This window comes from Rhinolophus hipposideros (genome assembly GCF_964194185.1).
Source record: "Rhinolophus hipposideros genome assembly, chromosome: 7".
Taxonomy (NCBI): Eukaryota; Metazoa; Chordata; class Mammalia; order Chiroptera; family Rhinolophidae; genus Rhinolophus; species Rhinolophus hipposideros.
The window spans coordinates 75589784-75616063 of NC_138053.1; the positions used below are offsets into that span (position 1 = coordinate 75589784).

Consider the following 26280-nt stretch of genomic DNA (forward strand, 5'->3'; position numbering starts at 1 on the left):
AGGGCCCCAGCTTCATGTCTTCATGAAGATTCTAAACTAGAGCTGGCAGGGAAGCCCCACACTCTGAGTGTGTTGCTTCCACATATGCTTACTCACATGTCCCCACAAATTTTCCCTTTTTGGGAAAGATTTTTTTTTTTTCTTTCCCAAAATAACTAACATTTGTATGATGCTACAATTATTGTTATTATTTTAATTTTCAGATCATTTTACAAGAAACAAAATGGGACAAATATGTGCAAATCATATACCTGATAAGGGATTAATACCCAATATGTAAAAAGAATTCACACAACCCAATAGCAAAATACAAATAATCCAATTTTAAAATGAGCACAGGATCTGAATAGACTTTTTTCCAAAGGAGAGATACAAATGGCCAGACATACAAATGACGCTCGACATCACTAATCATCATGAAAATGCACATCAAAACCACGAGATATCACCTCACCCCTGTTAAAATGGCAATTATCAAAAAGACATGCGATAATGAGATCTGACAAGGATGTAGAGCAAAGACAGCCATTGTGACCTGTTAGCAGGAATGTAAATTGGTTCATACACTATGGAAAACTGTATCGAGTTTCCTTAAAAAATTAAAACCAGAACTACCATGCGACCCAGCAATCCCACTTCTGGGTATTTATCCAAAGAAAATGAAACACTACCTCGAAAAGATATCTGCACACCCATATTCATTTCAGCATTACTTACAACAGCCAAGATATGGAAAACAACCTAAATGTCCACATTGGATGAATGGGTAAATGGATAAGAAAATGTGGTACATGTCTACAATGGAATATTATTCTACCATAAAAAAGAAGGAAATCCTGCTATTTGCAACAACATGGATGAAACTTGAGGGCATTATGCTAAGTGCAATCGGGCAGACAGAGAAAAACAAATACTGTATGATTTCACTTATATATGAGACTCTAAAAATAGCCAAACTCATAGAAACAGAGAGTACATTGGTGGTTTGCGGTGCGGGGGGCGGGGGAGAAGAATGGGTAAAAGTGGTCAAAGGGTACAAAATTCAAGTTATAAGATGACTAAGTTCTGGGGATCTATATTGTATTGCATATTGGAAAGTTGCTAAGATGTTAAAAGTTCTCACCACACACACACAAAAAAATGATAACTGTGAGGTGATGGATGTGTTAACTAACCTTATTTGGGGTCTTCATTTTGTAATATATTACGCATATCAAATCATCATGTACAACACCTTAAATTTATACAATGTTTAGGTCACTTATATCTCAATAAAGCTGAAAATTAATTAATTAATGTGGGGGGAGGGAATAAAAAGTAGCTTGAACTCCATACTCCATTCTGTTTCCCCTTTCTTCCTTTCTTCCGGAAGTAACAACCATTTGGCATCATTGTGTCTTACATCTGTTGAATTTATATACTCTTATTTTATCTGCACATTTCTTTAATTTTACTGGAAACAACCTGGTAATGGGTAAAGGAATGGATAAACTATGCTTTATCTATACAATGCACCACTATCTTTCCCATTTGAACATTTGTTTGTTTAATAAGAGAGACCTATCTGAAAAAAGAGATACACCCATAAAGACCTTTGTAAATTTTAAAGTACTATGCAAATATTAGCCAGCTTCTGACCTTCCCTGCACTGACGGTCTAGTAATCATCATTCTTTGGTTCCTAAATCTACTGCCACTTGTCCATGTGCTTTTTAATCTCTAAAATTTCGTTGTTGCCATCTTCTGTCTGTTTCCATTTGTCCCACTGATTAATGCTCTTTTCCCCAATTTACAAGCATTCTAGTGGGGTTTTTAAGGGCCTGGTAGTAAATGTTTGTTTAATCCATCAGGTTGCACTAGAAGTCAATTAATCCTCATAACAACGTGAAATAAAGGAGGAAGGCATAATTCCCACTTTACAGATGAAGAAAATGAAGTCTAGAGTCAGTTTGTATAAGATCTCATCAATGGGACAGAAGACAGAGACAGTGAGAAACAAGGGAGAGGTGTTCTTCCTCTTTCCACTCCATAATATTGGTGCTCTTGGTGATTCTGCCCAAACTCTTCTTCTCACCTCCCACTATTCCCTATTCCTGGGTGCTCTGATCCCTGCCAACTGCTACTACATATATGCTGGTGGCTCCCCAATGTACTTCTCCAGCCCAATCCTTCTTTCAGAGGGGCAGGCCTATGTACCCAACAGCCAAGTGGCCCCAGCTGTTGTGCAAGCCTCTCAATGTCAACATGTCAAAACTGGATTCATCATCCTTCTCTTCAGCCTGAGCCCCTCCAGCAATCCCTGCCCTGGTAAATGGCATCACTGACCACCATGGCTTCTGGAAACCTGGAAGTCACCCTCAGGATCAAATTGGTCACAGGGTATCCATCCTCTTCCATGCATGGAGGCCTCAGAATCCTCTTCCACCCAGTGCCTGGGGCAACACTACCAACTGTTCAGAGCTGTGCATTCAGTGGAACCTATTTGCCATTTGTCAAGATTTCCCCGATGGCTTCTCTGGTCTTTCTGGATCCTAAGAGATACAGTTTCCTTCCCACAGCTTCCTTAGTCTGCACCCTCCACTGGAGAATGTATGTTAGTAAACTAAACGAATTTTTTTTTTCTTTTTTCTGCAAAGCAGTTGAATACAACATGAAGGTTGTTGGGGCCACAGGACTGGTGGTTTCAAGACGTGTGTAGGAGGGGTGTATGGTGGCCATCTGGTTGGAAGGAAGCACCAGAGTCCTAGTCTTAAGGCACATTTGCATGGAGAGCACAGCATTTTTCTCCTTGTCTGCTTGTTTGAAGTGTCCTTGAGGATCACGCTGGTCTCCAGCTGGGAGCTGTCTGAAGCTGTATTTGCAAAGCAGACACACCATTTATGCATAGATTGTATGAGTATTGGCATATATATGGAGGAGGGTAGGCTTAAGGTAGGAGTTAGCCACCCAGTAACACCCCACCCCACCCCTGGGCTGGAGATAGATTCCAGGTGGTGGACCTGGAAAGCCCGGAGAAACCAGCAGGGGAAGTCATTACACATGGCCTGATAGCAGCTTAGGAGACAAGGAGATATCAGTATGTGGTTCAAACTGGGGTGAACCAATCAAAGTAGTTCTTAAACCTCTTCCAGCTACCCCAGTGAAAGATAAGAGTGGAAGTAACTTTCCTCACATTTCTACAATTTCTGAGTCATCAGGACAAAGTCTACTCTTTGGACAGGACAAGTCCAGCCCCAGCTATAATTTCCAAAAGCTCTTAACACAGCAAAAATATTTTGATAATGGTTATAATACTGAGGTCTTCTGGGATTTTATTTATTATAATAGAAAAACAAACTAATGCTCCCTCAATATTAAAAAAAAAAATTGAAATAGTAGGCCACTTACATGTGGACTGAATAGGATTTAAGCAGTTAAATACAAAAAGTACGTTCATATTTAACCAATAAAGGTTACAATGACAAAAAATATATATTACATAGCAGAAAACTAGTTTTGAAGAATAACAGCCTTTAAAACTAGTATAATGAGGGCTGGTTAAGATGGTGCAGTCGGGAAATGCTGTGCTTACCTTCTTTCACAATCACATCAAAATTACAACTAAACTACAAAACAGCCATCATTGAGAATCATTTGAAGTTTTTGCTGAACTGTAGTCCTACAATTAAGGACACACAGAAGAAGCTACCATGAGACTGGTAGGAGGGGCAGAGACTCATAATGGGCTGGTCCCACATCCGAGTGTGACCATTAAAAATCGGGAGGGATACCCTGGCTGTGGAGGTCCCCACCAGAGAGGAAGGAGGGGTCCCAGTGCTGCACTAGGCTCCCCAGCCCAGGGGTCCAGTGCCAGAGAGAGAAGTCCCCACAATGTCTGGTAGTGAAAATCAGCATATATTGTGGCTGACTGGCACGGAGGATGATAACACTCCCAGGTGCTCCTCTTGGAGGGTCTGCCCAGACTCACTCACTGAAGGACTCACTCACTCTGAGCTCCAGTGCTGGGGCAGTAGGAGTGGCAAAAGGGACATACAGGAGGAACTCAGTTATCTGGGCCCAGGGTGAGGGCTGGAGGGGCAGCTTTCTCCCAGAAGGAGGAGCTGGTGGAAGCCATTGTTTCGTTGTTGAGCCCTCCCCCCCATTCCCCTCCCACTCCCTATTCTCACCCCCACCCCTAGCGTGCAGACAGGTGGCCACCATATCTGAGTTTCCATCAAGCTGGCTGACACCATTCATTCAGCACGCCCTAGTGATTCTGAGACTCCTCCCCACCCAACTTTCCAGCACACCCAAGCTGCTTCCAGTAGCTTTTTAGTACAAATTGCCATCCTTGGCTCATGCTGAAGAATTTCTTAGAGTCTCTCAAAGATTCACAAAATCCAAAAAAGAGCGTCTGGTGTTAGCATGTCCCATAACTCTGGCAGAGCAGCCTGAGGCCCAGCACTGGTGACAGCCAGCCTTGGTTTGTGCTTGGCCTCTCAAGGTACCTCCAAGACCAGTACAGGCAGCAATCATTTGCCGATTGCTTTGTGGCTCATGCCAGGTGGCCCTGGGCAGGGCACAGGCTGCAGCAGAAGTTGGTCTGCAGCGAGTCCCCTCCCAGGTGGCCCTGGGGCTGGCATGCCCAGTGGCCAGCTTTGAACTGAGTGTGAGCATCACCTGCCCACATACCAGGACAACACACCCAAAGGGCACACTGGGCAGGCACCAGAGGCCTGCTAATGCGAATCCTGCCCCATGAGGTCAGCCCCTGCACCACCACTCCTCCACTGTAGTCACGGCCAGTCCTCACAACCAGTGAGCTCGGGGGTCAATCCCTTCCATTGACAGACAAAGAGCGACCAAGGCTCAACTACAAGAAAAAGCTAAAGGAGTTCATCACTACCAAACCAGTATTACAAGGAATCTTAAAGGGACTTCTTTAAGATGAAGAAAAAAATGATCAAAAATATGAATAATAAACTAATAATAACTACATATCTATCAACAATTACTTTAAATGTAAATGAATTAAATGCTCCAATCAAAAGACATAAGGTTGCTGAATGGATAAGAAAGCAAGACCCATACATACCATGATTCCCTGAAAATAAGACCTAGCCGTACCACCAGCTCTAATGCGTCTTTTGAAGCAAAAATATAAGACCTGGTCTTATATTACATTATATAAAACTTGGTATTATATTAAATTAATCAGTCTTATATTATATTATATATATATATTATATTCACTCTTATATTATATATATATATTATATTCAGTCTTATATTATATATATATATATATATATATTATATTCAGTCTTATATGATATTAAAATAAGACCAGGTCTTATATTAATTTTTGCTCCAAAAGATGCATTAGAGCTGATGGTCCAGCTAGGTATTCTCGGGGAAACACAATATGTTGCCTATGAGAGAATCCCTTCAGGTCAAAAGACACACAGAGACTGAAAATACAAGGGATGGAAAAAGCTATTTCATGAAAATGGGGATTGGGGTGGGGGAAGCTGGGGTAGCAATACTTACACCAGACAAAACAGAATTTAAAACAAAGGCTCTAACAAAAGACAAAGAAGGACCCAGTAATCTCACTTTTGGATATTTAGCCCAAGAAACCTAAAATGCTACTTTGAGGGTATGTGTTCATCGATACATTCATTGCAGCATTGTTTACAGCCAAGATATGAAGGCAACCTGGATGTCGTTGAAATGTATGAATGGATAAAGAAGAGGTGGTACATGTACACAATGGAATATTACTCAGCCATTAGAAAGAATGAAATCGTGCCATCTGTGACAACATGGATGGATCTAGAGGGTATTCTGCTGAGTGTACTTAAGTCAGACAGAGGAAGACAAACGTCATATGAATTCACTTATAAGTGGAATCTAAAAAAACAAAATAAACAAATGAAACAGAAACAAATTCACAGATACAAAGAACATTTTGATGGTCGCCAGATGGAAGGGATTTGGGAGTGGATGAAAAGGGGAAGGGATTAAGAAATACTAATTGGATTAAATGGAAGTTAAAAAATAGTCAATGGAATGTACTAACTATGTATAGTACCAGGTGGGTACTAGACTAGTTAGGGGATCACTTCTTAAATTATATAAATGTCTAACCACTATGCTGTACACCTGATGTAATGTACAGCACAGGGAATATAGTCAATAATATTGTGATAGCATAGTACGGTGTCAGAAGGTTGCTGGACTTATGGTGATCACTTCTTTAGGTATATCAATGGTGAATAACTATGGTGTACGCCTGAAACTAATATAATATTGTACGTTAGCTATATTTCAATAAAAATATTTTAAAATGCATTTATACAATATATCCTGAAGCTGTGTTCTTGTAAGCTAAAAGCTATACTTAAGAGATAAATAAATAAAAAGTGTGCTTCTTTGCCATGACGAAGCTGTATTCTTGGTCTTTCTTCTTTAGAGGGCTTTCAAAACTGTATTAGGTTTTTGCATGAGAAACTTCTGAATAATTAGGTCAATTTCTTATGGTAATTTTACTTCATAAAATACTTCAACTTCCTGAGCAAAATTCATCTCTGATTCAATTAGTTTTGTGATCCAATTCATAAAAACACTTCAAAATGCAAATAAAAATATCATCTGTGACAGAAATACATTGCTAGCTTTTTAGTTATTTGATTTTCACAGAATGAACCAAGTTATATTCACTGATGCAATGGGAAGTGCCCAGAGTAACTAAAAATAATCAGGAAATTCTGAATCAGAAAAAACAACAACACCCTATTTCCATCTTTTTGAAGCTTGCTCCAACTATTATTATTATTACTAAATCAGCACTACAAATCTGCCACTAGGGCCACTTTTCAAGGAGATGCCTTCAAGGTAGCAGTAAAAATGTGGGTTTAAGACACAGAACAGTGTTCTAGTTACCTAGGCGATTCAAGAAATTCTCAGACACCGAGGAACAGCCTGAAGTATTTTCCAAAGCACTGCCAGCTTCTCTTTGTGGGGGCAGGAGGTAGCGTTCACATCCCAGTCGTCCTTCCCTTTGAAATCCACCACTCCAGCGTGTAATTCCAGAATGTAATTCACCACTTCAGAGTATAATTTCAGAATGTAATCCACCATTTCAGGCCAACCACTCCATGGCAGGAATGTGGCATCCCAGGACAAGAAGACATGCCTACCGAGAGTCCGAGGATTCCTCCACCTGTAGACCATTCCTTGAGTCCCCAAGACCCTAGATCCCCTACCCAGAAAGTCTTGAGCCTGTTTCCTGGTCCTTGGTGGCCTCTCACCTAGGTCTGTCCTTCTGAGGGTGGACAGTGCTGCACAAGCGTGCACCCTCAGGTGGGAGAGGTGGCCAATGGATTGCTGTTTGCCAACATGGGTGGTGGACAGAGCTAGGCTTGCAGGCTAAGGTGTGCACATGTATACACAGGAGCACCCTTCATGGAAGGAAAGAGCGAGGGGTGTGCCAGACCACGGTTCAGGGGCCAGTTCTCTCCACGTTGCCTCTTTTCAAAGTGGAAATTCAAGGACTCTGAAAAATCCAAATTTAAATTTGTTCTTCCAGGTCATGATGAAAGTATATTTGTCAGGGTAGAAGGAGACAAAAAAGTGTATCTAATAGTTTGTTAACTTCTTGAATGAACTGTAAGTTTTTAACAAATGATTATGGGGGTATCCGTTTGATCTCTCCAGGTGGTCTCGATGTGCACCTGCTTCTTGAGTGAGCACCACTGTGAATCCCATTTTTCCAGGTGTTCTCATTCAATCCCACAGTGTCCCAGGCACCTGCCAAATGGAGCTTTTCAAGTGAGTTAGGCATATCTAATTGGTCTTCTCAGCCTTTATGGCTCACACACACACCCTAAACTCCAAATGTTCCAGATTGAAACCATCACCATTGGCCTCCAAATCTCTCCCATGTTCCCCATAGTCCAAAACCTGGGAACAGGTTTAATTCCTCTTTCTCTTGTGTTCTAGATGCAACTCTCCATGCTGCCCCCATAGAAAGTGAGTTCCAAGAGGGCAGGAATTTTTGTGCCTTTATCCTTGACACCAAAAAAAGTCTCTGGAATATAGTAGGCATCTCATATTTGCTTTCTGATTGACTAAATGACCAACTGAATAAATCCCTGTCGTCCTTCTAGCATTACAGCGATGGCCTTAGTTCAGCCTCCTAAGCGAATATTCCCAAAGTGGCCACAAACCTGAATTTGCTCTTCCAGGTGCCTAAAGTACCTCAAGGACCACTAGAAAAAATCACGGGGGCAAGAGTGAGTCATTTCTCTACCACTAGACCCCTGTCTTGGTTGGGACCAGAGCCATTTACTTCAGATCAGAGACCTGCTGAGACCTGGCTCAGGTTCCAGTCATTCCCAGTCTGTGGTCTAAAGAGAATGCTTCATTCCTGAGACCCCTGGGCATTGGGGGTATGCTGCAGGAAACAGGGTTAGCTTTCCAAAGAAGGCATGGAAGAGACACTGGGGAAGGACAAGGAAATAGGTGTTCCTAATACTAATTCTGCCCAAATCGTGAGCCTGAAGCCACAACCATGTAAAAAGTCCTTATAAGGGCTAGAGATTCTGATGTCTCTCACCAGCCTCCTGTAAAGTTCTCTTGGCTGACCTTCGGGAACATGTCCTGGTCTCACAGAAGGCAGCCCTTTCTGTCCTTCCTCAGCTTCACTGCTAGATGAGAAGCCTTTTTGGATCATTGTGACTACAACAAGCGTCATTACGTGGAAAAAGAGAATCACCATTAGAACACCACAGTGATCGCAAAATCCACGGGTGAATGCAAACTTTAGTGGGGGAAGCTTTGATAAGAAGAATATAGCTCAAACTATCTCATCAAAAATATTTTCTAATTACTGGGGTGACTTTAGCATGTGTCCACAAATTCTTTGATTTTCTTCCTCTTGGAGGTGGAGCTTAATGTCTCCCTCTTTGAGGTTGGTCTGGATTTAGTGATTCACTTCTAATAAAGAGAATATGAAAAGGGAGAAATGGTAACACTAGTAGAGACACCTGCCAGACATCACTTTAACCAAAGGATCCAAATTAACATCACCAATGAGAAGCCATGTTGATATCATTTGTCCCCTGAATTGATTACCGTTCTGGTGTTCCTGCTAAAAAGGCACAACCCCAGTATAATTATTAGAAAATATTACACAAGCCCAAAGCAGATGACACTCCACAAAGTAATTTATCAATATTCTTCAAAAATGTCAAATCATGAAAGACGGAGAACCTGACACAGATTGAATGAGACTAAGAAGAGATGACAGCAAAATTCAATGTGGTTCGATCCTGGAATAGAAGAAAAGGCATTCATGGAAAAATTGATAAAATTTGAAAAAGGACTGTCCTTTAGTTAATAGCACGTACCCACATTAATATCTTAGTATTGATAAATGTACCACGGCAATGTAAGATGTTGACATTACAGGAAGCTGAGTTATGGAAACTCTAAATTATTACCACAACTCTCCTACACATCTCAAATTAGTCCAAAATTACTGGGGAAAAAAAGTGGATCCCTCTTCTTTTTAATCATAATCCCAGAAGGAGACCCTCTTCTCCCAGGTAGGGCTCCTTTCGCCAGGCAAGGCTGTCTCCCTCCTGGAGCTCAACTGTCCCGAGCCTGAAAATCAACCCCAGAAAGCTGACGTCATCCCTCACTGCCCACTTCCAGCTAGCGACTCAGCAGCCATCATAACGCATTGGTGAGAGCCCTCTGGCTCTTGTATTCTGAGTCACATTTCTCTTCTGTTTCTTCCTACCAATACCGATCTCTGCACCATCTAGCAGTGTAGAGATGACACTGCTGGTGACAGGTTTCCAGGCTACATTTGACTTAGGAAGCAGCTTCCCCCTTTCTCTTGTGCTGGGCTGGAATCTGGCCTCTGCAATTATCAGAATAGCAGCAAAAAGCATTTTATCAAACCTCACCTGTGTCTCCTTCCTGGCAAAGCCACTGGGTTAGCAGAACATGAAGCTTAATGGTCAATAAGCTGAATAAGCTTGTATGTAACCACAAAATGCTTAAAATTTCTTATCCTTCAGGGAACAGAGATGAATAGTCATTTAAAAATAGAAACAAAAATCACCACCTCCCTTTTCCCAAAATGCTGGAAACTTGAAAGACACAAGGTTCATAGTTTTGGCACATGAATTTGCTAAGGATGATAACAGTTATAATTGATTGACCACCAGCTTGGCACACTCTTCAACATTTTACAAAGAGAGTCTATTCTAGCACCCCCAAGACCATAGGACACATTTGGACAAAGAGGAAAAAGAGTCCTCTTTCTGGCAGACACAGACCCCGAGGCCAGGCACAAGGCTTGGAGAGAGGCTGAAATTGCCACCCCAGACAATTGCATCCTCAGTCACTCATAGATAAACAAGGTGATCCCTGGCTGGATTCCTGATTTCTGCAACTCATGGCTGCATACAACTGGCCCAACGTTATGTAAGTCACTATTTCTAAGTCTTTCAACAGCTCTGCAAGAAAGGTGTCATTATACCCATTTTTTTAAAATGAGGAAACTGAGGACAGACAATTACTCACATGTTCAAGATCTTAGAAAATGGAGAAGCCAGGATTTGACACCAGGCCTCTCTGACTCCAAAATGAATATTTGCAATTCCTTCCAGGATTATATGATGGGAGGGTCACTAGAATGTTGATGGGGACAAACGGATTTACCACATGGGGCAGGAATTGCTGGCAAAATCGTATCAACTGCATATTCTTCTTCTGCCTCTTGGAACAAAAACAGCAAATCTTCCCTTGCCCTCCCCATTTTCTTAGTAGCATCTTAAATGGTAACATAAGAAAATGGGGAAATTTTCTGAATTAGACCTTATGTCTCAAGGAGGCTAAGGGGGTAGTGAGGGCATGCTGTGGGAACGTGGCTTGGCCAGGCAACAGAATCCAGTGGAATTGATGGAGGGGATTATCAATTCCCAAGATGCCAAGATGGAGGGGATACCCATTATTCAATAAAAATTGCCAAACTTACAAAAATGTGGAAATGGAGACTAACAACAGCAAAAACTTATTGACTGCTTATTATTGTATATGTCAGATATAGTTCTAAAGGCTTTGGCTGTATTATTAACTCAGCAATCCTCACAACTCTGAGGTAGGCTCTGCTACTGTCCTCTTTTAGGGGTGAGGAATCTGAGAAAGAGAGCTACCCCAAAGTGATAGACCCAGACCATGAACTGAGGACAACTCCTGAGCCTTGGGGAGGGATGTATGGAGCTTCGTGCCAAATTTAGCCAACCAGCCAGGAACAGGGGAACCCCCAAAGACATCTGGGCTATACCAGTGATAAAGGCAAATAAAAATGAAATTAACTGCTTTGATCACTTCCTTGCTTATGCAAGTTACCCATATTTTCTCATCTAATCTTTACAAAGAACCTCGTTTTGCAGATGAGAAAACTGAGGCTGAGAGAGATCAAAGAACTTGCCCCAATCACACACTTCATAAGTGGAGCTAGGAATCCAGGTTGGTTGGACTCCAGAAACCAAGCCTTTCAATCACTAGGTTTTACAGGACTCCCTCTTGCTAGAGAGGAAGCCGATATCCTTCGACTCTCTAATGCTTCTAATTTCAGATCATTCGTGCAGACCTGTTCAGTTAGGAGCAACAAGGTCTTAATGATTAATTAAGAATGTTTAATAGCAGCATCTCACACATAGACTTTGAAAACATAAAATGGACTTAATACATGTTTGTGGATGAATAAAGCAAGGTCCAGTATGGTGCTACAGCCTGCTAAGGGACAGAAGCTGCATAAACATCGACCATACCTATCAGGACTTGGTCTCAATGAGGAAAAGAGATAAACATAGCTGAAACAATCAAAGATGAAGCTGTCTATTGTCCAGCACAGCAAATCATGCCAGAGGTCATTGAGATGAGGGGCTGGAATCACTAAGGACTATAAAATCTAAGTTAGAAAATCAATACCCAGTAAATGAGATTTGAGATATGCAAAGTCACTTTAAAGAGATGAGATGCTAAGACTTGACTGAAGTACTAGGCTAGCAATCATGCCAGATGTATCTCCACGGTGTCCTGGCTGGTATTCATCTTGATTGTTAATGCTCATGTCATACCAATTGTTAAATATTGTGACTCGTGCAATCAGCCAGGATAGGCTGGGTCATGCTGCTGTAATAAATGACTCCCAAACTACAGTGGCTTACAACAATAAGGATTAATTTATCATTCATTGGCTGCAACTCTCTTCCATGCTATCCACTCTGTAGGGCCCAGGCTAATGGAATAACCTCTATCTGGAGCCTGCTGAACTGTGTGCTGGCTCTTCAAGCTTCTTCCCAGAAGTGACACATATCACTACCACTTACCTTCATTGACCAGAGCTCATAGTCACATGGTCCCAGCTGAGTTCAACAGGTCACCTTTATAGATGAACATTAATATCCTACCAAGATGTGAAGAAAGATTCTATTCCTTGGTGGCAGAGTGGGGATTCTCGTGGAACACAGACAAAGCAGAGTAAGAGAGGCAAATGACAGTGGGAACCACCCAGGCCCTGTCTGGGGGAGCAAATGCCTGGGGGAGCTCCACACATCACTGAGTATTTCCTTTCAGCAAATACCAATCATTCTGTGACATGTTCAGGGCCCGAAGATGGGCAAGGAGAACAAAACTATTAGGCACTTCTACGTGTCTATTGCCCATATCCTCACATTCACATAATTGTTCTGGCTCTGCTGGACTCTCTCTTGAAATAGTGGGCTTAGAATACCCTTCAACTATAATTAAAACACCACAGTATTGGCATAGAAGTGAACAGGCAGATCAATAGAGAAAAACAGATAGCCCTAGAATATATAAAAACTTAATTTATGATGAGAAAGGCATGTTGGATCAATGGAGAATGGAAGAATTATTCAACAGATGACATTGGGACAGTTGGTTAGCAAATTAGAAGAGAAAATCAATGTCTAACCTTAATTCATACTACACACCAACATAACTGTAATTCCAGATGGATTAAAGAATTAGAGAAATTTACATTTGTAAGCCATAAAACAAGAGGAGTCTCTCCCAAGCATCCCAGCATATTTACTTTTAAGTTTCCATTAATAGAACAAATCATACACAAAATAAACAGATTTCACTTTTTTTTCCTTTTTTTTCCTTTTTTTTTAGAAAATCATTTCTTCCTGTCAAAACAATAACCAAAGATAAAATATAGCCTGGGGACAAATATTTACAGATAGAAAAAGATTGATATCATTTAATATATAAAGAACTCATACAAAATACAACAGAAACATTTTACGGTTCATAGAGAAAAATAGACAAAGGGCATTAACAGACAAGTTATTAAAAAAGATACAGTTTTAAAACATACACACACAAAAATATTCAAAACACATGACTATTAAAGAAGTACGACTTAATACAACCCTGAGGGTGACTGCTTACCTATAAATTGAAATAAGTTTTTAAAAATGATAAAACCCAGTTCTATAAATGGTGAGTTTTTATACATGTTGATTGTAGTCTGATTTGCTATAACTTTTTGAAAGTAATTGGGCAACGTATAAGGACTCTTAGATATATAGTAATATGACCTAGTAATTGTACTTCTCACAATATATCCTAAGGAAATAATCTCAGATATGAGGGGAAAAAATCTTAAGCACAGCATCTCAATATATTTATAATACTAAAAAATTAAAAACAACAGGAACTCAGGAAAGAATGTTTAAGTAAATTATAGTAACATGTATGTAATCAACGGCCTATCATTGAAATTATTAAAATGATGCTTACAAAGAGTTCCTAACAACATGGGGAAATACTTATGTTAGGATGTTAGGTAAACAAGACCATCTACCAAATGCATGCACATATGATAGAAAAATTACTCAGAACAATAACTCTGAAAAAATATCAGCAAAATTTCATTGTAGTCAGCTCAGAGTGATTCATTTTTCTTTCTACTGTTCCACGTGTTTAAATTTTCTGTAAAGAACAATATTACTTTTATGAGAGACAAATAAGCATGTGAATGACAATAATAACTGAGTGTTGACAGTGTCCCGTGCTGTGCTGGGGTACATTATAAAACCAAGGCAGAAGCACCTACAACTAAAGGCAGAAGAGTAACATCTAACACATCTCTTAAATGCCAAATCGGCTTTACTGATCCCATATATTATCCTATCACTATGTGTTATAATTATCCCTATTTTATTGAGAAGACCCTGAGGCACAGAGAGATTGAGGGACTTTTCCAGAATCACACAACCGATGAGTAGGTGATGGAGCCAAGATCTGAACCAAGACAGACAGGCTCCAAAGCCAGTGCTTGTAACTGTACGGCAATTATCGTATTTAACTATTGCAACAATCTTATGGATACCATTCAATAGATGAGAAAACTGAGGCTTTGAGAATGTTAAGTGACTATGATTACAGGACTAGCCAGAAAGGAACTTATACGTGAACTCAGGCATGCCAACTCTGGAGCTCCCTCCCTCCTTCTTAACTACTAGACAAACTGCCTTGTTAAATAACTAGTACAGACAGCTCCCATACTTTTCTCATTTTCCCTCTGCGGCCCCCTTTTCTGTAATGAAGAAAGTACACTCTCAATTGCTCAGTGTGTGGATTGTCCAAGACCTTTAGTAGTCATCCCTTCCTTCTGTTTCTATGCCTGTTTTGCATTCCTTTCTCAGCATTTGGAATTTAGGCTTGCTAATTTTGCTCCAAGTTCATGATTTGATAAACTTCTTGATATGGAGGGGAGTACAAATACACTAAACACACTACAATGCTTTATAGATGTCTTTATTTCCATGCTTGCTTCCCTTAAAACAAAAAATACAACAACAAAAAAATAACAGATGGCTGCTGCATACAAAATGTCATTAGGGACAAATCTATGGTTCCAAGTGGGAGAGAGAAAGGCAAGGGGCCAGGCCGAGAGAAGGTGGGAACAGTAGGAAAGTAAGCAAGGCGGAGATGCTGATCCCCACATCTGGCCACCTCTGGAAAGAGTCTCCCCAGAAAGCCATTATAAGGCTTTCTGACACAGAGTGACACCCTGAGAATATCGTTCTTCATTAGTTTGCCCATGTGAACAGTTCTTTGTAAGAAGGAGAGTTTATTGGCCCAATTGGTTTAAATAGAGGCATGTTTGATAAAATTCCTGTAAGACTGAAATCTTAAGGAAGGTCAATGTCACTACATTTGCAACCTTGTATTTCATTTGAAATTGTCTGTAAATTCAGGCTGGAAGGGTAGATGATAATGGACTTAAATTTATGCTAAGACATTAGGGGAAAATTGATGCTAGACATTAGGGGAAAATTGATGCATTTTTTCTCTTTTTTTTAGTGGTTAAATTATAGCATTCAAACAAAGAGATACCCGGAGAAGGAGGGAAAAGTATGAAGAAGCAAGACGGAAGATTGAAATTGCACAGGGGTGGGCAGTGGAACAGCTTCATATAAAAATAACTAAAGAAAAATTGTTAACAGACACGTTTTGAGCCCTTATGTGTCACACAGGGTCTGAGTGATTTAGCGTAGTACATACTATGTATAACTTGTTTAATCCTCAAAATAATCCCATGCAGTAAATAGGTGTTATTATTATTCCCATTTCACAGGTGAGGAAACTTTAGCAAAAAGCTGTATAGCTAGTAAGTGACAGCAGGATTTGAGCTCCACTGTCCGACCCCAGAGTCCACAACTCTTAACCACTCTGCTAATCTGAAGAGAGCAAACTCAGAGCAAAACAGAGACTTAAATAAATGGAGAGAAGGCAAGATTACACTGTTTGGGAATTGGGAGAAATAAGAGCTAGAAAAGCATATGGGAACAGTCACCCAAATCTGTAAAAACACTTCAAAAGAATCAACTTGTGTTCTAGGGAAGAACTACCGCCCAGGGCCCATGCTGTGGGTGCTCCTCACACATTTGGTAACCCTTGAGGCTCCAAACAGCAGTAGAGACTCGGAATTCCCCATTACGGCTTATTTGAACCAGCTCTGTCATGGCCGAAACTACAGTCCGGCGTTTGGTCGTGTGGTGGTATTTGGTGTTATTGTGTAGCGTCAGGTTGTTATCATTCATTAAGGTGAAAGGCAGGTTGGACTTTACCTGTCCCCCAGAGAATTGAATTTACTGTCTAGAAGTGGATGGTGTGTCCCCTCTTCCTGTTGTATCAGAGGAGTGAACGGGATGAGCAAATGCAACCACAGGGCAAGGCTGAGAGATAAGCCTTTCCCGGACCACCCGCCCTGCAGTGCAGCTGCAGCTTGCACGGGTGTGACAGGGCACACACATAGTGTGTATGTCTCAAGGCTTCAGCTCACACTCCCCACTGGTTCCTCAGCTGCTACTGAATACACACGTTGGTGGCTGTGGGCTTGTCAGTGTAGGGGGACACTGGGCTCCAATAAAGAGAGGGAGGGAGAGGGCAGCGCAACCCACACCTCAGGCTACTGGGCATGGAGCAAAACCTGGCTACTTTGCACCCGTCCATTTCTTTTCTTTGCTAGTGTTAGTGTCTAGCTCAATATAATCAACACGTACTGGGCTGCAGAAGAATGAAGTGCTTTTATTACGATTTGCTTGTCTCAACCCTGTCTACCAGGAGTACCAAAAAGATGTACACAAGTGGAATCTTTGGTCATCGTTGCTCAAGCAGTAGTTCACTGTAATCAGAAGTGTCTGGATGCTGATGGGAACCCCTTCGAGCACCTCTTGTCATTGCAGAAGTCAAACATGACTTGTATTCATCTTTTGTTATTGGCATATATTGAGTATTATGATTTTAATAGTTTTTTCCTTTCTTAAAATGTGTATACATTTTTTGGCACCCTCTGTACATTCAGTGGAGTGCTGGTAAAAGTTTTTTAAAGGCTCTAATTGGTAGGGCTTGCCAACTTCTTTTGTGTAAATACACCATGGCCAATTTTGCATTACCAATGTGATATCATTGCACACGAAGTTGAGAAGAGATGTTTCAATATTTCTGCGGTATAAGTACCAGATGTAAATAATCTCATGAACACAGACAATACAAAATACAGAGAATAATTAGAAAGTGATGAGTGTAGAGTACTTGGTTGTAAACTTATATAACTTTTATGATGGCTATGTTTAACAGCTGGCTGGCAAAATTCCTGAAAATTTAACAATTGGCTTGTCTGAGCTGGTGGGACCAAGTGCCATCACAACACTGTTCTAATCCTATCCAGCTACCATGACTGCAATTGGATCCCTAGGTGGTCAAGGCCACCACATACTGTTTATACAATGGACAATGCAGTACCCAACCTGCTCAACCCAATACAGCAAGTGTGTAGGTGATGTGCAAACCAGGAATATTTTGGGTCTTCATTCCAGAGTCTTTCTTCTCCTCCATCCTCTTCTACCTGTCTACCCGGGCAGAAGCATTTTAGAATTCTCTGACTCCTATTTCCTTCTCTGGAGTCAACCTTCATCATCATCTTCATTATTGCTCCCCCCCCCTTTTTTTTTTTTGAGCATCCACTCTATGTTCTGAGTTCTCAATACACTTTACTTTTAAACCTTGAGAAACCCTACAAAGTATCCATTAAATATCATAGTTTTTGGATAAGGAAACTCAAGACAGTTTAAAGAACTTGCTTAAGGTCACATAACTAGAGAAATGTCAGAATTAGGCTTCTGACCCTGATCTGTCTGGTTCCAAAATTGGTGCTCCTTCCACTGCACCAAGCCGCCAAGATTCCTTTCTCTTGGTACAACCCAGCTCTCAGCACATAGAGGGTCTCGTGAGCAAAAGTCAGCCAGTTTTACCAAGAGAAAAGAGAGAGTCATGAGGGTGCTGAGAGGGGTCCTATTGGCAGGCATCCCTGAGGAGGATGGAATAAAAAGGAAAGGAGTGGGGCTAGCTGGGTGGGTATGTGGGGCTACATTTTCAAATGTAACAAGAGATTTTGGCTGTGCCATTTTTGTATAATGCAGGCTACCCTTTTGCTTTTTATTCAGCAGCTGTGAGAGGGAAGAGGTTTTGAAAGTATTTGAAAAGGACATAGAAGAAGAAGTCTGTTTATTCCTAAGGGGACAGCTTTCTAACATTTTTTTTTCTGGGAAACTATTCCTTCCCACACAAAACTGTGGGGATGGGATAACTAGGTCTGCCCCCAAAACTTGAGAGCATATTGAGAATCAAGAGCAGAAAAATGTCAAGAGAGCAGTCAAATGTGGCCACACCCAGCCCTCAGGTCAGACTGGGCAGTGAAGCCAGAAGGCCGTGTAACTCTGGACATCAAAAATACTAGAAAATCCTGACCAGTGAACTCATAGTGTCTTGTCCCTTGAATGTCTGAGCAGTTTGAAACATTTCCTTAGTTGGACAACTACTCAAAGAGAAAGATCTTTGCCAAGAGAATTATATGCAAAGAGCAGCAAAAAACTACAATAAGCATTTTTTCATGGCTGTGTGAGAAAATGGAGCCTAACACAGATCCATAGGCTATTCCAGGTGCCAAGTATAACAGATACACAAACAAACAAACAAACAAAATATTAATATAGCTATCTGTTACTGAATAACAAACAACCCCAAACTTAATAGTTTAAAATGACCTTAATATTCATCTGTTCATGATTCTTCAATCTGGACTGGGCTTGGTGAAAACAGCTTGTCTCTGCTCCACACAGTGTCACCTAGGTTGGCCCAACATGGGCAGGAAGATCCACTTCCGAGACATCTTGCTCACATGGTGGCTCGTGAGTGCTGCTGTTGGCTGGAAGTCCAGCTGGGGTTGGTGACCCAGGGTCTTGGTTCTTGGTCGTTGGTGTCAGCTGGGCTTATCAATTCTCCTACATGTGGCCTCTTCATGTTACATTGGGCTTCCCACAACATGGTGCTCTTACAGCAATTAGACTCCCTACATTCTGCTGGCTTTCCCCAAAGTGCAAAAAAATAGGAGCTTTCCTGACTGCTTAAGGCTGAGATCTGAAATTGGCTCAGCATCACTTCTTCTGCATTCTATTGGTTGAAGCAAATCATAGGGCTAGCCCAGATTCCAGGACAGAGGACTGTGGAAGTGCATGAATACCCACAGGGAGGCATGGCTCACTGGGGATCACTCGTGTAACAGACCGCCACAAGGTGATTTGTCTCACTGGTCTTAGAAATAGCATATACTCAACAGTGTAATTTCAGTGCATGTGGAAACAGGATAAATAAAACTAGAGTTACATGAAAGCAAAAGAATATGAATTATAGAATAGCAACAATAGCAGCAACTGCAATTCAGAAATGGCTTTGAACATTAGACATTGAACTTTAACAATCGACACTGGGGAAGGGCTGTAGCATCCTTGTGAGCCTAGAGGTGGCCAGGCCACCAACAACCAGGACTTCGGCCCAAACCGAGAAGTCATCAGGCCTGCAACGTGTGCTCTGCTGGGTCCATTGTCTTAGGACAGATATTTACTAACTGTTGAACTTAGATTTGTGAATTGACTAATAATTTGGTGTCCCATCAAAGTGCTACTGTCTTTTTAAAAAATTGTGGTGATTTAAATAAAGATTTCTGTTCACTAGGCCTAGACTTTTGCAAACCAAGTAATAATTTAGTAGGCTGTCCATCGATTTCAGTTCAAGGGACACCATGATGAACTAGCCAAGACCAAGATCTCTCTGCAAGTCAGACTATTCTTATTACTGCTCGATTCTGCTGACAACCATAATAACCATACCCACCCAGTCTCTGGTGATTAAGTGCTGCCTCTATTGTTCTGTGTTTGTTTCCTGTTCTTCCTTTGTAGAGTATCTGTTATTTGGACATTTGATGTTGTAGACTGGGCATTCATTTTCTTACCTTTTCTTTTGTCTTTGCCATCTCTTTGCTCTACTTTTCCAAAGATTTCTCCAATTTTCTTTTTAATTCTTATAGTGAATTTTTTAATTTCTGATATCATATTATTAAAATCCCAGAGCTCTTTTTTTGCCCTCTGGTTATTTCCTTTTATATACTATCCTGCTCATGTTTCATGGCTGCAATAATATCTTATCTCTCTAGGGATCTGAGTAATTTTTTTGATGTGTTTCTTTTACATTATTTTTTTCTTTTTGTAGTCCCCATTTCTTCCAAGTTACTTGTTTGTTTTATAATTTTGATTTCTACCTTTCAAGTTAGAAGCATTCTTTAGCTGCTTAGGAAGCCTTGATTATCTGCTCAGATTTAAATGCTCAGGAATGAAAAGCTCAACACACTTGTGTGTGTTAGTTGGACTTCTTAACTGTGAACTTTACGGCAGCTGTTTTAAGAGTAATATCGTTAACTCTTTCCTCTTAGGCTGGTCAAATTCCAGAAAGGGATCCTTCAATATCTTACCTGAAGACGGAAGTCTGTCTGTCAAAAATATGGGAACTCAGTAAGAAAGAAGACTGTAGGTACCAGCCAGCATCCTGTGTATGTCTAGTTTTCAGTATGGTCCCTATCAACCTCCACGTGTGACGGGTGACTGCAGTTCTCAGAACTTTTGCTTTACCAGTCTTTGGGGAAGGTAAGGGGAGGAATCGCCAGCTATGCTGATGTTAAAAAGAGTTCTGGGACTCTACTTCGCAATCACACTTTCGATCAGTTTTCTGTATTTTAGCTTCCCCTTTGCCTCCTACTTTTGGAAATATCTACTGCTGCCTCACTCTGCGAATTTATAAGATTTCAAATAAATCTGATAGGAGTTCCGCTTTCCTTATTGCCAGCTTAGGATTCCTTTTTCTTAAATCTATTAAGTCACTTATCACTCTTCCATCTACTGTGCTTCTCCGAAAATAAGACCTCACTGGAAAATAAGCCCTCGCATGATTTTTCAGGATGCCATCCCCTGAACATAAGCCCTAATGCGTCTTTTGGAGCAAAACTTAATATAAGACCTGGTCTTATTTTGGGAGAAACACGGTTCTTTCAAGTTTCACCCATTGGCTCCAACATTTGAGCAGAAACTCAAATAAATATTCTTTACATATATGATCAATACTTATTTAGAAGGACAGGCTGCTCACTTCCTGGGCGACCATGAAGAAGAGTGAGTGATCCCAAGCTTCAGCTTTCAGCTCTTCTGCCCAGCAATTCAGCTCTGGCCCCAGCCTGCATAACTCACTCAGCAAACTTAGAAGCCCTGTAGATAACCGGACTCATCTTCCCTACAGGGCATTTCAGGGACTCTTTTGTTAACAAGAATTCCCCTTGAGTGCTTTATCCCATCCACCCCACCTTAAAGTATCTTTACAAAAATGTATATTCTAATTATAAAGTACTCTGTACGAGAGGCATTCTGGCAGCTACAATGATCTCCATCTTACATTTCCGGTGACATTTTTACTTCCTTGTGATACTGTAGCACTCCGTAGGCAACTACTTGGCTGTCTCCCCATTCATTCCTCATTGATTGAGAACTAATGAGAATGTCACAGTAAACTTGGGAAGAACAGTTAGACTTAGGAAATGTTTCTTTTTTTTCTTTTTAAGAAGTGCTTTAGAGAGATCCCAGAAGTGTTCTGGATAAAACCCAGGGATAGCTGGTATATTTTCTTTAATTCCACAAATTGCAAGTACTTTTCTTACCTTCTCTGTGAAATGGAAATGACAACCCTTGCTGATCTTTCTTCATGAGCAGCTGTGAACACTAAGTTGGATGATACCTGCTGAGCTCTGGGATTTCAAGAGTCTAGAATGAGCTCACTATTGAATCTGGGCTACGAGGGCATGAGGACAGCTAGGGAGTAGCACGAGTAGAGATTACTAATGAAATCCTCACTTCAAGCATGTACAACCTGTTCAGAAAATCACCCTGGAGCTGAAATAACCAAGGCTTTGTCTCTTACCAGGTGTGAGGGGAACTTTAGAAAAATCTATATCATCCATTTTACAGTTATTTGAACATGGGGAGAAACAGCTTGTTTTCAAAGTGCTCTTTTAGATTCTTGGGCACTTTAAAACAAATCTCTTAGAGAAACAGAGTCTGAAATTTGAAGAATTTGAAGAAGTGCCTATGAATTGTTGGGGGAAAATGAACCTACAGATGGAAATAAAATTAATTGATATTTTAGAAGGGAGTGGGGAACTGATTTACTGGCTCTTTTTGTGTGTGTGTCAACATTTATATTTATTCTCTCATTGAATTTTTATAACAACCTTGTAAGATAGTCATTATTATTGTTCCCGTGATGCAGATAAAATAAAGGCTCAAAGACTTGCCCAAGTTCACACAGCAGGAGAGCAGACATGCTGAAATCTGCATGCCAACCTGCCTGACTCCCAAGTCTATGCCAGATCCCTCATTATTATGTCAGAGGAATCCTGCCTTGAGATCTCCTGTCTATATTATGAGGTCTATATGTCTAGTTGAGACTGATCTCTTTCTATCGCAGGATTAAGCTGGACTTTTGGGGCTGTCAGGAGAGCACAAGATTGGTGCCAACTGTATACCAGGCACTGGACAACTAGCCTGGCACAAGACACTGGGTTGATCTAGATGGGGCTGATAACCAGTTCTCCCAAAACTCGCAGAATCTAACAAGTGTCGATCCTCAAATATCTCTTTCCCTTCCCCTGTCATCTTTACCTTGTTCCACTCTCCCTCTCTACCAATCCCCACAGAACACCAGCAGTAATATTTTATTGGGTTTTCTATGTGCACCCTAATACAGAAAGAGGTCATAATGCTATTTAAAAAGACTGAGCTACAAATCATTTAAACCTACTGTTATTCCTCCTATCTTAGAAAAAATTCTCCTGACTCTACTTTGCCTGGTAACTTCTTTTCTCCCCTTTGCAGCAACGTTCCCCCAAAACTGCCATCAATATTCACTGTCTCCTCTTCTCCCATTTTCCGTTAATCCACCACAGTAAGGCTTTTGCCCTCCCCACGCCACCTGGGCTGAGTCACCATCTCTCTCTCTTGTATTACAACAATTACCTCCTAACAGGTTTCCTGTTTCTATTTTTAACTTTCTAAAGCCTAGTCTCAACACAGTAGCCAGAGTGTTACTTTAAAAAGAAAATTCAACCAGGTCGCTCCTCTGCTCAAGCTCCTGCAGTGGCTCCTTGTTTCCTCGGCATAAATCTGACCTTCACCACCTTGCAAGAGCTGACCCCCTATTGCAGCTCTGCTCTCTCACCTCCCATCACACAGCTCCAGCGGCCCTGGTTTGCTTGGTGCTTAGCCCCAGACATGGTCCAAAGATAGGGGCTTGTGAAGACAGGCATGGGCTCATTAGGACTGAGCAAGCAAGTATTTGTAGGGTGTCATGCTACCTGGGAGCAACAGAGGAGGTACAAGGAGCTGGAAGGTACAATTACATCTCTCCTAATTGAAGAGCTCTGGAAGACAGTAGTTGAGAAATCTTCTCTAAAGATGACTCAGACATTGCTCAGATATAGCTGGAGTCAGAGTTAATTAAAATGGAGGCCCTTGAATAACGCCAATTGCTGTACAGATGGAAAAGAAGAAAACATCAAAGAGAGGTGCACCATCAGTAAAAGTTCCTAAATAGCACATGCTGGAAAACCACCGCCCTCCTCTAAGCTGACGACAACTCCTCTGTTTCCCATCTTGTCAAGCTTGAACGTGTTTTCTGCCTGAGTCTTTGTAAGCCCTCAACGACTTCAGTTTCCTAAAAACCACTCTCCCCATGGTGTTGTCGACACTTGATGTGGATTTGGGCTGAATGGCACTGGATCTGACTGAAACGCTGTAGACTAACTTTTGTCTTGGGACACTGATGAGAAGCAGATCCCAGCTGCAAGCCATCTCCTCCTTGGCAGCTTCTGTCAGAGACCCAGGGGCCTGGGAGGGGGCAGCAGTTAGAGGGCTCAGGGAGAGTGGCAAATAGCTGTGAATCTTTGGTGGGAGGTTTCCAGAGCCCAGAAAGGATGGAAACCCCTCCTGGTGCTGTTGTTTGGATAGTGAGCCCAAGAACGACAAGCTCAATCTTTGGTGCTAATCATATTTACTAAGAACGCCTCTTGCTGGCTTTTTTTTTTTTTGCCTGAGAAGTGTGACTTTAGAGACCAGGTAATCACTTTAAAGACCAGGTAATTACTACGTTGTCAGGGCAAGCTCACAGAGTAAAGCAAATTTGGATCAGGACAAAATATTGTTAAAGGGTTTCCTTGTATTTCTGATGTGACTTATTGTTCAAATAGCCTCGTCTTTAGAAACAGTCCAAAATCCACAGGGCAGAATCAAAAGAAATAAAATACCAACTGACAGTTCCATGCTAAACAAAACTGTGTAATTTAAAATTCATTGCCAAAAGATAACACATTTTTAAAAATTTAAATTTGCTGCTTCTTGATAAGTAAATAATAGATGATAGTGGTGTTTATTTAGTAAAAGGATGACTCTCGAATGATATAAGACCCCTCGTCTCTATTAATTTTACCTAACCAATATCTGTATTTTTCTAAACTTTTTATTTTCAAATAATTTCAGATTTACAGAAAACGTACAAAAATAGTGCAGAGAGTTCCAGTATACGCTTCACCAAGCTTTCCCTATATCACCATCTTCCATAATCTTAGCACAGTGATAAAAGCCTGGAAATTAATGTTGTTCAACACTTTTAACTAAACTATAGCCTGTATTCCAATTTTGCCAGTTTTTTCACGAATATCCTATTTCGGTTTTAGGATCCAATTCAGGATCACATACTGTATTATATTGTCACGTCTCTTTAATCTCCTCTAATCTATAGTTCCTAAATCTTCCTTATCTTTCATGACTTTGATGCTTTTGAACAGTACTGGTCAGTTATCTTGTAGAACCTCTCTCAATTTCGCTTTGTGATGTTTTTGCCTGACTGATTGAGGTCCTACATTTTGGGCAAGGATACCACAGAAGTGATGTCCTTCCCCACATCATATCAAGGGGCAGAGAATACCACTAGGTGTTATTACTGGCGATGTTAACATTGGTTACTTGGATGAGGTGGTGTCTGCCAACGTTTTCCTCTATAAAGTTACAATTTTTCCCTTTGCTATTAATAAATATCTTTGGGTGAGACGATGTTCCTATGAATTATCTTGCTTCTCTTCAAACGTCCACCCACTAATTTTAACATCCATACATGGATATTGCCTGTATTAGTTATTGTTGCAGCACTTGACTAATAGTGATTTTCTATTTTGCTTATTCCTTTCACATTTATTAATTGTAATTCTTCTGTAAAAAAGAGGCTGTTCCTCTTTGGGTAACAGGCAGCAAAATACACTGAGAGGCACTGAGCCTAGATGCAAGAGAACGGACTTCAGAGTTAAACTGACCTCTGTTGGAATCCAGTCTATTCAGCTTAGTAGGGTACATATTCAGTAAGTTAATTCTATCATCATTGTCATCAAAAATTAACTCTTGCCTTCTGTAGAACAATTCTTTAACTTGGTTTAGAATAGTTAAAGCAATGAGAATCAAGAGACTTTCTTTCTACCTTTCTGCTTGGGCTTCTCCCATGAAGGGACCGGAAAGAGATCACTCTTCTATCCTGACCCAATCAATACCCATGGACATTATATTTTCACCCACACATTGTTTCTAAAGCATGGCATGGCCAGGAGTGTTGGGTGCAACCAGAAGTGGACTTGTTAAACGCTCCAGGGTATCTTAACAATTCTTCCGGGGCTTGCTTCTGATTGTATTTTGCAATTTAAATAGCACTATCTCTAAGTATGTAGCAAGTATTCCTCTACATTTCAGGATTGCTCCTTGTACTAGCTACACTGTGATACTTGCATTCGCAGTGTAGGTAGTAGAGAGCTATGGTCTTTCAACCCACCATCAATTGAAAAAGGTGGTTTGCTTAGTGATGGAATACATTCTGCTTCACATGAACATTGTTTTTCTACTTGCTGTAATTCTGTAGGCAATAACTATTGTTATCCTTATTTAACTTATTTTGTAAGCAAGGAAATAGCAGTTCAGAGAGGTTGAAGGTCTTGTTTAAGGTCACGCAGCTGAGACGGGTAAAAGAGCTGGACTCAAACCAAGATCTTCTGATTCAAATCCCATGTCCTTCGCACCCACGCCACATGAGGACAAACGCAGTACAGCCCAGATTAGAAAGCAAAGGGTCTTCGTAGGTTGAAACATTAGACACATTAAAAGATTAACAATAAAAAGCCTTATTAGACTAGAAGTTCTCAGTCAATATTCAAACTCTTCTGAGGGGGAATGAAAAACATATGGAATTAGAGACGCAGAGGCAAAAA

General features: G+C 40.8%; 1 protein-coding gene across 4 annotated transcripts in view; it reads right to left on the reverse strand.

Annotated features, from left to right (window-relative positions):
- EGFLAM (EGF like, fibronectin type III and laminin G domains) overlaps window positions 1–26280 on the reverse strand; it is a 152432-nt gene that overhangs the window by 101265 nt on the left and 24887 nt on the right. The window lies entirely within an intron of this gene.